The sequence below is a fragment of the Lygodium microphyllum genome, chromosome 14 (assembly GCF_053477565.2).
Source record: "Lygodium microphyllum isolate KBCC chromosome 14, Lygodium_microphyllum_v1.1.10, whole genome shotgun sequence".
Lineage (NCBI taxonomy): Eukaryota > Viridiplantae > Streptophyta > Polypodiopsida > Schizaeales > Lygodiaceae > Lygodium > Lygodium microphyllum.
This window is the reverse complement of record NC_141148.1, coordinates 74553006-74566427: the sequence shown is the minus strand read 5'-3', so window position 1 is coordinate 74566427 and position 13422 is coordinate 74553006. Positions and strand designations below refer to the sequence as shown.

Here is a 13422-nt window from a genome sequence, read left to right as displayed (position 1 = left end):
GTTAACTATATCATTTGATTTATGTGATTCTATGGATTTCTTAGAGCATGATACATACAAATGCATGCTATTGGGGCTACATGTACTTTTGATGTCATATGATCTAGCAAGTTGCCATGATGCTCATGATCTATTGCATTTTACCTACTAGTTGTTTGATATAGGAGGTGGAAGATGAATTGTATGCTTACTTGTTTGGGAGCTTACTATTTGGCCTTTTGATCTAGGTTGATACTAGATAAATCACATTGATGATTAAGAGATTTGGCACATGACAAAAGATGTGCAAGTTTATAGGGGATGGATATCACATGGCTTTGAAGTTAGACATTAAAATACAAATATGAAATAATTGAAGCAAGTGGACATGTGGTCAGTTACATTGCCCTACCCTTCAAAACAACAATGCAGCCAAATGAATGAGACTAGCATTGTCCTAAATCAAAATATACATAACACGGTTGATTTGATACATATAACATGGATGCTTTAAATCTCCAAATCAAGGATGATTTATGCTGAAAATAAAGGGCTGAAGTGACATAACATAGGTTGAATTGATGTAAAGAAGAGAAGGGCTATTCATAAACAAGAACATAGCTATTCTTGATTCATAGAAGTATACATGATTGTCTACAAATACTATGAGCTCTTCATAATCATATAGGGCTCATTATTTCTTGGATTTTAGTGTCATAACCCTTCAAAATGAAAACTTAAATTTATTTTTATTAGAAGAAAAGATTAATTGAAGACATATATGTATATGATGTTATGTGGAACATTGAGGGAGTGGTCATGGACTAGGGTATCGAGTATTTGATTGTTGGGTACATTGAATTTATGGTGGTTTAGGTTCCATCTCTAAAATATGAAACTTGAATCAATAGAAATATAAGGATTCTGAGTATTATTTTTGAATTATAAGTGTCTTCATCTTAATCTTCTCTTTCTTTACATCTTGAACTCTCAAGCTAGAGACTTGGCCACACTCGCATAAAATATTTCTTGAAAACACTTCCTTAACTTTACTAAAGGTAATCATCAAGGGAGGTTGGAAGTTGCCCATTTTCTTCATCTTGACTATTGGCAATCCTTTGTGGTTGACCAATCACTTCCATAGATTACATATATCTATGTGTGATAATAGGGGCTAGTTGTCCCTCTTCTCTTGGAGGACAAGTACAAGCCACTCTTTCTCTAGAGATATTAGAGCATATTTAGTAAAGATGTCCTCAATATCCAACACCTTCACAACATTGCTCACATCCAAGATATCTACTCACCAAGAGATACCTTTGCTCGATATCTTCTTAGACAATTTGGGTTTAGTGATGGGAGAGAATATATTCGTATAGCTCATAGAAAAGCCCAAAAGCTCTAGTGCTACAAAGTCTAGTCATCCCATCCTATTGTTGAAAGGTGAGCAAAAGGTGTAAGAACAAGCAAAAGCAAGAAGAGTGTAAGAGCTATGGAGGTTCAGGTAAAAAGAAGAGAGACTGGTGTGTGAAAGCTGTAATAGTCACAAATTTGTATGACTTACCTTCCCTTATTCTATTTGTTACTAAAAGAATAAAGGATAAATTGACAATGATGGACATTTTCCACTTGTAGTGTATAGGTGTATGGGTTTCTATACAATAAATTTAGGTGGCTAGCCACACATGGCCTTTAACCCCAACAATGTCCCACTTAAAGGCAAACATTAGGGGAAATTTAAGGTCTCAAAAATACCTTGTAAGAGATCCTAGAGAGAGAAAATACTTTAGGAAATAAAAATTATTTTAATTTTTTTTGTTTATATTTTGATAAATAAACATATCTAAAATTGTTAAGAGGTCATTATTATAATATTCTCATAGCTTGCATCAAACTTAGAAATGTAGGCCATTGTAAATGTAATAATGATTGATTTAATGAAGATCCTACCTTGTCTTGATAGAAGTGAAACTAAATATTCAACTTGAAATTTTTTGACATTTCATTACCTCCATTCTGATTCTCTTTTTTTCTTCTTCTTTGTCTTATTAGTTACATACTCATTCTTTGACTTTTTTGAGTTCACACAGTATTCTTATTCAAAGTTGCAAATCACATATTTAGCTATGGACAATCATCCAATGATCCTTGTAACATAGGTAAAAGAGCTCTTTATCATCTTCGTGTTGAGCTAGAACATGAGTATGAACCAATTAGGAAAAGAACAAAACAAACCATTGTTTTAGAGTCCATGAAACATGTGTTTTTATTTGAAGAGAAAAAAATCTTGATCTTTGCTTGGATGGAAGGTTATACCCCAAAGATACTATTAAAAATAGTACTCCTTTTTATAATAGCTATTCACTAATGGGGTTTATTGAAGAGAAAAAAATCTTGATCTTTGCTTGGGTGGAAGGTTATATCCCAAAGATCCTATAAAAAATAGTAATCCTTTTTATAATAGCTATTCACTAATGGGGTTTATTGATGATACTTATAATGGATTTTTGGGCTATATATTTAATCTTATTACAGAGAAGGATGTTATTAATTGGAGAATCACCTGTTAACAAAACATGGAGATGAGTTGTTGCAAAAACTATAGAATTATCAACAAAAGAATCATTCATTAGAGAAACACATAAAATCATAACAAAGAATGAATAAATATTGAAAATAACTTTTCTTCTAATGTATCTGAGCTTTGATATTGAGCTTATTTAGTTTTTTTTCTTCAACCAAATGTAAGTAAGAGAGATTTTTTAAAGGCATCTCAGTTTTATTATCATCTCTTGTCCTCATCAATATCAAAGGATATTCATGAGAAGAAGTTCAAAAAAGTAAAGAGACAGTTCTTGGATTTTTTAATTAAGCATCACTCTTTGGATTTTGAGCTAATGCAAAATATTTGAATAGTATTGATATTAGTTGGGATGCATACAAAAATTTTCTAGCTAATATAATCAAATATGAAATAGAGCCAGATATAAAATTGTTTATTTTCAAGACCATTTGTGGTGAATACTATTAGACAAAGAGTCAATGGCAAGGTGATAGAATTTTTGGGTGAGTCTTTCCATATCAAGGCCAACTTCAAGGGCAATAAGAGAGAGGGATTTCATAATAAATTTAATAATATTTTCCTTTATCTACCTACCCTACAATGTTTGATTAACAGTGTATTTTGCTAGTTCAGCTTGTGCTCCTGTAGATTAGTGCATTTACTCTTGTGTTCGTGATAAAATGGCTGCAACTTCTTCCAGTTCAGACATCAAGATTTTGATGGAGATCAAACGGTTTGATGGTCATGGCTTTGACCTTTGGAAAGACCGTATGCAGGGCATTTTGTTCTTAAAGGATTGTGAGGATGCTTTGCAGGAAGATAAACCTGCACTAATGTTTGATGCAGATTGGGCTAGAGTAAATAAAAAGGTTGTGGCTTACACAAAGATGGGTGTCACTGATGACATTTTGACAGACATTAAGGGTTTAGATATAGGTTATGCAATATGGGAGAAGCTGAAAACTACTTATGAGATCACCACACCTGTTAATCAAGTGCATTTAATGTGCAACTTGGTGTATATGCGATTAGATGAGTCAAAGCCTATAGCTAAGCACTTGAGTGCATTTGTAAGGATTCTAAATCAACTCAAAGATGCAAATTTGGACTTTGATGATAAGTTGAGGGTGATTATTTTTTATCATGACACTGCCCGACTCTTGGGAGACCTTGGTGGTTTCACTTAGCAATAACCCCAATCTCTCATATGATGGGGTGAGGGGTTCTATCTTGAATGAATAAATTAGACATATGTCTAGTGGAGAAGGCAGCAACTCAGCTTATAATGTAAGATTTGTCTTTAGAAGAGGCAGAAGGAGTAGCCAAGTTTGTGATTAAACTTGATGAATGTGAGATTTTAAAGTGTACAAAATTAGAAAGGGTCTCCATTACTTTGATGAATAAAGCACTTTCATCAAGCCATTGCAATCATTCAATGTCATTTAGTATTAAACTTGGACACAATATCTAGTGGTTACAAACTTTTGAAGTAGATATAAAGGATTTTGATATATTATATTGGGTTTTCTATTAGACTTCAATACATGATTAAGAGCCAACAATCAGAAGAAAAGTTATTTGTCGTGGGATTTGGGAACTAGAAGGTCAAATGGCACATATTATATGTACAATGTGTCTAAAGGAGCAAACTCTAGATGTCCCTATCTATATTGCATATCCCTAGCTACACCTCTAAGCTCAAGCAACTAGAATAGAGCCTGCTCTAGGCATATTAAAGACCTACAATTGAAGTCAATTTTAGATATTGCTTTGGCCAATGCTATATATATACACTTCATGCACTCTATAGAATAATTAAAATTCATCTTTACATAGAGTTTTCTTGGAAGTTAAAACCCTTATCAACTAGACAAGATGCTAGAAGAGATATCGCGCAAGTTTTATTTATGATTTGTTTTCATGGAGATAATATTGTTATTGAACCATATCTTTAAAAGTCCAAGGATGGAAATTGTATCCCCAAAAAGCCATCTATTTATGGGGTGAAGGCTAGAAGATTCTTAGGTTTTCATGGAAATCTTGGCAAGGATAACTCTAGAAATCAGGGTTCAACATTTTACATTCTAATCCAATGGCATTGAGATTAGCTAACAATCAGTTGTATCATACTTTGTCAACATATATAAGATATACTACCTCTATGTGAGAGCCATATCCCCTTAAATGTTTGTAGTGCTTTAATTCCAAGAATGTACTTCAACTCTCCTAAATATTTCATGTCAAGACTCTTCACATACTTCACCTCTCATACATTATCACCCCTACTTGATCAAATCATCCACATATAAGGTAATCACAATAATGGCCCTATCACTCTGATGGCTATAAAGCAAGTGATCTCCATTTTCAACATGGAAACCAATAAAGACAAGATATTGTGCTATGTTGTTGTGCCATGCTCTTAGTGTATGTTTCAACCCCCCATACAATGCTCTACATAGTGTACACACATAATCAGATTGAACCATGCTCTCACAAACCTATGGCTACTCCATGTACACTTCTTCTTGCAAGTCACCATGCAAGAATGCACTCTATACATCCATTTGATGCAAAATCCAACCTTTTGCTTTAGCCATTACAATGATAGCTCTTATAATTGCCATCTTTGCCACTAGAGCAAATGTCTCCTCATAATCAATCCCATAAGTATGTGCATAACCTTTGGCAACAACCAATCTTTCCTTATACCTACTCACACTACTATCTGCATTACATTTCACTTTGTAAACCCACTTGCAACCTACAACTTGCTTTTTCTCAGGTAATGGCACCAAATCTCTTTTGATTTACATCCAATGCAACCATTTCTTTATCCATGGATTTCTCTCAATATGCATGACCAATAGCTTCCTCACAATAAGTGGATGCAATTGATTTTATAACCTATGTTATATATGCATAATGGTAAGCTATATAACCATCATATGTCAACCTATTTATGGGATACCTTACTCTCATTGACCTTTGCACTTGTGGAGCACTTTGTGAACCTTTTGTATCAACCTTGGTTTTCCCTACACTAGGAATATAAACAACAAGAAAATATCAAAACTCTCATCCATACTCTAATCTGAGCCATCAGGCACATCATCTATATGTGAGTAGCCTGTAGAAACATTTGGTACACCAAGTGATACAACCACCTTTTGTTTTTCCTTGTGTGATACATTTGTACACTTGTAGGACTGCTATTCATACATAACTTGCCAACTCCATGGTCTTTAAATTGACTTACTAGAAGGGGACTCTTTTGGCCCACTCAATGTCTATGGTTGTGGACTTGTATTTTCTACAAATACATTTTCTTTTGCATCATATACAATAATCTATTTTTCAGCAACATACCAACTACTCATCTCATCAAACACAATATCTCTGCTCATGCATGTAGCTAGATTATAATACATGTAACCCTTTTTCTTTAGGAAATAGCCCACAAGCACACACTTTTTAGCTTTCAGATCCAACTTCTTTCTTAGCTCATCAAGAACATGTATATATGCAATCCAAATACTTTAACATGTGATAAATATGGTTGCTTGCCATTAAACTTCTTCTATGATGTTAAATCATGTACTATAGCTGTAAAGAAGGAGACCTAAGAGACAGAAGGAGAGAAGGAAGAGACTGCAAAGAGGAGAGGGAAAGGGGAAGAAGATGAGAGAGAAAGACTAGCAAAAGAGAGAGAAAGACAAGAAAAGAGAGAGAAAGAGAAGGGAAGCCATGAAAGCTGGAAGGAAGGGTAAAAGAGACTTGATTATTGATAAATTGATGCCCTAATTGGATCTCTCAACACCTTATATACCCCATCAGTATAACTGGGTATTCCCATGCTAACTCGTGTCCTACCCGTCTATCCCCACTCTCTTACATTCAATCCCGAACCCAAAGGTTTTTACCCTCAAAAACAAAAAAGATGACTTTTTGATGTGGCTCACAAGAAGGGAAGGGGGGTCGCAGAGTACTACTCTGTTCAGCATTACAAAGGAGATTATCGGTATAGGGAAGTACAACCTCATGTGGAATTGGAGCATACAAATGTGTGTATGATGCATACAACATGTGTAAGCTGATAGCATATGAGTTTGGCCACCAATTCGTGACAATTAGAGGTTGACAAACAATGGACTACATGCTGTCCTGCTGGAGAAAACTGATCATAACTTCCTATGGTAGCCCCGATTGTGAGACATGTCAAAATGAAGCTCATGAAGTGTACTTTCAGCCCATATAGGCGACACTTGATTGACATTAATGTATGGTAAAAATTGTTCTAGAATAGTGTGTTGTCTGCAAGTTGTCTACAATGCAGACTAGGGAAAAGTTAGCTAATCCTCAGTCAAAATTGCACCCTTGAAGTAGGGGGAGGGCTGCATTGGTGAAATGCTGACCGAGGTATGGATTTTTTGAACCCATTCCTTCCCCAAGATTAAATGGATAACCCATATGATAAGCATCAAGAGCATAAGGGTCATCCGAGGGTCGTCCATACAAGCATGGGTCACCATACTATCACCAAGGTCAAAAGGATAATTGTGATCCAATGCATCCGCTGTATCATAGAAGTAATTCATGGTGTCATCTTCAAGCACTGATGGTGGCACAAGATCCTTACTGACCCATATGGTAGCATGCATTGACTTGTCCATAAACTCATTGGAAACTACTATGCCAAGTAGAACTGGAGTAGATGAGGTTGCAATCACGACAGCATTCACTGCATCAACCCCTAGGCATTTCATGTCCATGAGTCCCACATGCATGGCTACTACTAGGCATTCAAAGTTGAGGGCCCTGGGATAATGAGGCACCTATTCATGAAGCTACAATGAGATGCTCTCATCATGGCATCGTTTGTGAGAAGCATCGTGTTGCTCATAAGGATGCACATGATGCTCATAGTAATGATCAAGTGGCTGATGATATCGATCACTCTGTTGTTGATGATGATGTTGCTCCCCATGTACATACTCGTATACATTTGCATGATGTTGCCCATATTCATAAGGCTGTCCAGATGGTTGTCCATGTATGTGACTAGAATGTAGCTCATAAGAACATGCATAGTCATCAAATGCATGTTGCTGCTCAAAATTGCACATCCAAACTGTGCCAGTGGTCAAGGTACCCATAATGTCCATGAGAATGCCCATGCTGCTACTCATAATCATGCTAATTCGTCCTTTTAATTGTAGCCATCCAAGCAACTTGAGTCATAAGGGTTGCAAGTTTGTCATTGATTGCCATGGTTTGCATGTTTGTGACTGAGATGGTTGAGATAACTCGGTCCAACTTAGACATAAACTGACTGTGTTGCTCAATCAATTGGTTGTGGCTCACAGCTCAGAGAGCTTCTTGTAGCTATAGAGCAGCATTCAATTCATTCATTTGGGGATGCCAAGAGTGAGAAAAGGAACTAGAACTATGAGCCAAGCCTGATTTGTTTTTGCATATGCTATTGTCTCTTTGTTGGTACATTTTCTCCATCAAGTCCTCCACTTCCAGCCTATGGGCAGCAATTAATTCCTCTTCTTCCTCAAGTATAGTAGTTATATGACCGTCATATCCATTTTGAGAAACCAGTATGTCTGAAGTATCCCTGGACCTAAATTTGGAAATGTTTTGAACACTATCCTCCTTGTTTGAAGCTTGTCTTACTACTGCACCATTTTTTTCAATTCTGCTTTCATCAGCCAAAATCCATGCATGATTTTTTTTTGTCTTTTCATCCCTTACAGTTTTGCATCCATAGGTGGAGAAACTCTCTCTTGGTCAACTCTGTCACTCAAAGAATCACATTGGTAATTGAAGCTGTTAGACATGCCATCCCTCAAAATGAATTGATCTTTATAATTAGAGGATGATGATGTTCTATTGTCTTCCCTAGTTATAGGACCCCGGGTAGATTGTACTGCAGACCAACCATCAAAATCTCCTTGCCAGTTTGCTTGATCAATAGGCCTCTTACTAGTCTCAGCAACTCTGCTATCCATGATCTGATCAGAATTTTCAGGTGATAGCAATGGAGAAGAACTGGTTTCTAGCTCCCTTTGACTTTTCACAACTGTATTTGGGCTAGGATCCCTCTTGAATTTCTATTCTTGGATAAACCCTTCACCTGTTTGCATATCTAAGTGTGTTAAGAGTGTGCTAATCATTAGAGCCACTATTTGGAGAAACGCATGAGATCATGACAATTCGAGAGTCACCAACAAAAGAATCACGTAAAAATTCTGTCAAATTACTTCCCCTGAAAGGAATATGACCTTGCTCATGGTCCAGTGCCCGAATGCACTTGTTAAGAGCAAGTAAACTCTTGTTAATTTCAGCACCCTCAATCCTTGTTTGGCGATCATTATCAGTTGTATCAGCCCCACGTCACTACTAGCCAAGTCAATAAAAGAGAACTTTCAAACTAGCTTTCCTCCCCTTTCTTCCTTCTTGTTGGAATGCTGTTTTATCACCAACTACAAAATAGCATGTGATCTTGAAGACTCTTCATTGGCACCAGTTGATCCTGTACTCCTTGATGCATTACCTCTTTCAATATAATCTTTTACAAGATCAACATCTGAGACAGGGAATTCCTTTAAGCCCATAATACAAACTTGCTGGCAACCATCTTCCCTCATGCAAAGCTTCCTTCTTTCATTTAAAAGATCATACAACTCCCCTCCATAGATCTCAAAAAAACTAAGCCATAATTGCAGTCCCTGATGCTTGTAAGTTGGGTGATGCATTAAATCCAGGATGTCTTGGCAAGCCCTTAGAGGTAGAGGCTACATGGTGAAAGTCTTCCCACTGCATGTCTGCCCATAAGCAAAGCATGTTGCCTTTGTACGTTGGAATATGGTTGGAATAATTGGCTCCATAGTTACTCGATAGACCTCATCATTAAAAACTTGATCATCCAACACATCATCAAACATAAAATCATGTTTTTCTACATAGGCTGTAAGGTCCACCTTCAACTTGGACTCATGAGCAGTAAGTGAACATCCACTCCCATCAATTGTCACAATGTCCTCTTCTTTCCGAGCTATCTCTTTTTTGTTGAGTGGTTGTTTTCACACCACAACTTTGATCCTTGCAAGTTTTTTTGTGCTGCCAGTAATGTCCTTCTCCAAGATGGCCGCTCTCATAGGACTACTTTCACCATTATTTCTTAGCTTGCTGATTGGTGGTCTACTGGTGGACCACAGTAATGTCCTTCTCCAAGATGGCCGCTCTCATAGGACTACTTTCACCATTATTTCTTAGCTTGCTAATTGGTGGTCTGCTGGTGGACCACAGTACTTCATTTGCATAGCCTTTCTCTGAAATGGTAGCAAATGGAGAAGCCTCAAAAGGTTCATGAACAACATCCTCAGATAGGAGCTCTATGTCATCGATGGAGTGCAGGTCCAATATCCCTGTGCTATTCTCCCCATGCAGTTCAAGTGATGATAAGCCATCAACTACATTTTGTTTTTTGAAACCCTGAGGAGGTGAAGTGAACAATTCAGTAGAATGTTCCCTCCATTGCTCATGAACTTTATAAACCTGTACAACTTCTGTTTGTCTTCCAAGCCATGCACACTGTGCCTTGCATAATCTTGTATCAGCAAGTTTGGGAGGAGGTGAGGATCCAATGCAGGGGATGCGGTGGGAGATGCCAAATGCTGCAAGCGAGTAGATTGTAACCATCTCGACATGATGGCATTAGTGGTATCTCCATTCTATAGCCCAGCGGAGAAATGGCTGCCATGGAGGTTCTCGTAATAAGGCACATTGCCTGTTGCACCTTCTAGTAAAGGGAAACCTTTTGTACTCAATGGTAAAGGTAAAGAGCCCAGTAAAGAGAAGGTCAAGAATGAAAAATGACTTGCTCAGTTTGGTGGTTTGCTTCTAAATACATCCAAAGATTTTGTGCAAACTCCAAGAAGGCTGCCATCTCTAGTACTCCCTAATTCCTATGGTCTTTCAATGATGTACCTGTGCACCCGAGTAACTAAGGTTCCTGATCTAAAAAGAAACTAAAACTAGAGGAGGAGAGAGAAAAGGAGGATCAAAGACCGGTGCTCTGATACCAATTATAAAGAAGGATACCTAAGAGAGAGAAGGAGAGAAGGAAGAGACTGCAGAGAAAGGAGAGGGAAATGGGAAGAAGATGAGAGAAGAAGAGAGAGAAAGACTAACAGAAGAGAGAGAAAGATAGAAAAAGAGAGAAAGAGAAGGGAAGCCATGAAAGCTAGAAGGAAGGGTAAAAGATACTTGATTATTGATAAATTGATGCCCTAATTGGGTCTCTCAACACCTTATATACCCCGTTAGTATAACTGGGTATTCCCATGCTAACCCATGTTCTACCCATCTATCCCCAATCTCTTACAATAGCAATGGGAGTCTTGTTCATAATATACAAAAATATACAAATAGCTTCAGTCCAATAATAATAAGGCATGTTCTTTTCAACTATCAGGACTCGTGTGATTTCTGTTATGTACATTTTCTTTCTTTCAATAAAGCCATTCTATTGTGGGACATACCTACATGTAAACTGCCTCTAAATTCCATGTTGTTTCAAAAAATTGTTGAATTCATTGGATCGATCTCCCCCTCCATCTAACCTCAAGTACTTAAACTACACACATGTTTGTTTCTCAACTAAATTTTTAAAAACTTGGAAGTGAGAGAACACCTCAGTTTTCTCCTTCATAAAGTACACCTATATTTTCCTTGTATGATCATCAATAATGATTAAATAATACTTATATCCAACCATTAATATAGTATGTATAGGACCCATACATCTTAATGTACAACATCAAGTAAATGATTGCTTGCATGTTTATCATGAGGGAATGCATACCTTGTATGATTTTTCAAATTCTCATGCTTCATATGCATTTTGCATATCAACAACTTTGAACCTAGGCAAGCCCGTCACACAATTTCATGTGAGTGCATTTTTTTAAACCATTGCACATTTATATGACAAGTACATTTATGCCAAATATCAATATCAATGACAATTGTTGCACCTTATGCAGACATAGTAGACTTTAGCTTGGACACATTTGCATCTAATATAAACATCCTTTCCACATGCTTGCCTTTTGCAACCAATTTACATCCATTTCTAAATTCTTCTTCAAATAAACCATTTTGATTGAAATTTACTTGTAATATTTTCTCAAGCATTTACCAATAGAAACCAAGTTCTCTATGTTGTTAGGCACATGTAGCACATCAACCAAATAGTTAACTTTTCCATCCTACATAGACAACGGGACACTCCCAATATGAGCAATAGAATGTGTTGTATTGTCAGCTATTTCAACAAACCTGGCATTTTAAGATTTTTCATTTCTCTAAATCATTCTCCATGAGACCTCATATGGTTAGAGGCACCTGATTTGGCATATTATACATCATTACTCATTACTACTAGTGCATCTACATTTACTGCATTCATCATGTGCTACATAACAAACAACTTCTCATTATCAACCTGATTACTAGTTGATGTATAATTATTATGATGTCTTCTCTGATTTTTGTTTATTTCCACCTCTTCTCTTTCATGAATAGTCACATGATATTTGACCTTTTTAACCACAATTATAGCATTCTTTGTTATCATAACTTGTATTCTATTTGTCACAACCTTTGTGGCTACCCCTACCTTGAGACTGGCCTCTATACCTTATATGTGACTACCCATGGAGTCATGAGATTGCCCTTGATTTTTTCCATAATGGCCACCATGTGGCCTCTACCACCATGATCTCTACCTCTACTTAGGTTAGAGTAGAGCACATATTCTAATCTATTCTTCCTTTGTGAGGAAGATCTAGCAAGATCTAAAATTTTATCTTCTAATATCGACATAGTTATTAGATCTACAAAATCAAGGATGGTGTCCCTTATGTTGATGGAGGTTTGAAATTACTTGTACTCCTCACCTAAGCCATCCACATATGTAGCCACTATATCATCATCATCAAACTGCACTTTAATATATCCAAAAGCTTCAACAATGCTCTTAATCTTCAATGCATAGCCATTAATAGAAAAATTGCCATGCTTGACACTATTTAAATTAAACTTTAAATGCAACTTTTTAGCTTTGGTATTTGTATCAAAGAGTTTGACCACATTATTCCACACTTTTGCAAAACTATCTATATCTTGTATATGCCCAATCATATTGTCTAAAACACTAATGGAAATCTAATACATAACTTTTCCTGCACCCTGGTTCCATTCCCTAAATGCATAGGCCTGCTCAGGGGTGGTATTTTTCTCCAATAACCCTAGAGACTCAACATTATCTCCTTAAATAATGTAGTCCCAATAATCTTTAGCCACCATAAGAAAATTGCTCAATCTAAACTTCCAACCATCAAAGTTGTGCACGCAAGATTTTCACTTATTGTTGACAATTTGATTAAATCCCTCACACATTGTGCAAAAAAATCCACAAATCTACCTTTATGACTTTGCTTGTCATAAAGATCACAAATCTTTTTCCATGATGCATAAGTATCACCCTTAGTGCCAATGACATTGAAATATACATGCTTTGATAATGACAAATTATAATGGATGATAGTATGCCCATGTGATGATATCCATCACTTACTACAAAGGGAACAATTGGGGAACATCAAAGGAGTGTTTTGTGAGGATTGAGAGCTACATGTGGACTATTTTTGATTGTGATGATATCCATCACTTACTACAAAGGGAACAGTTGGGGAACATCAAAGGAGTGAGAAATAAGGCAATAAGTAGTTCTTCAAGGTTTTCATGTTTGACAAGGTCTTTGATGCAATCTCTCACTTGGGTCTTGGTCCCAAATATCAAAAGAT

The 13422-nt window shown here is 36.6% G+C and overlaps 1 pseudogene; it reads right to left on the bottom strand.

Moving 5' to 3' along the window:
- Positions 1-7927: 7927 nt before the first annotated feature.
- On the bottom strand, positions 7928-10260 carry LOC148025731 (kinesin-like protein KIN-13A pseudogene; annotated as a pseudogene).
- Positions 10261-13422: the final 3162 nt, after the last annotated feature.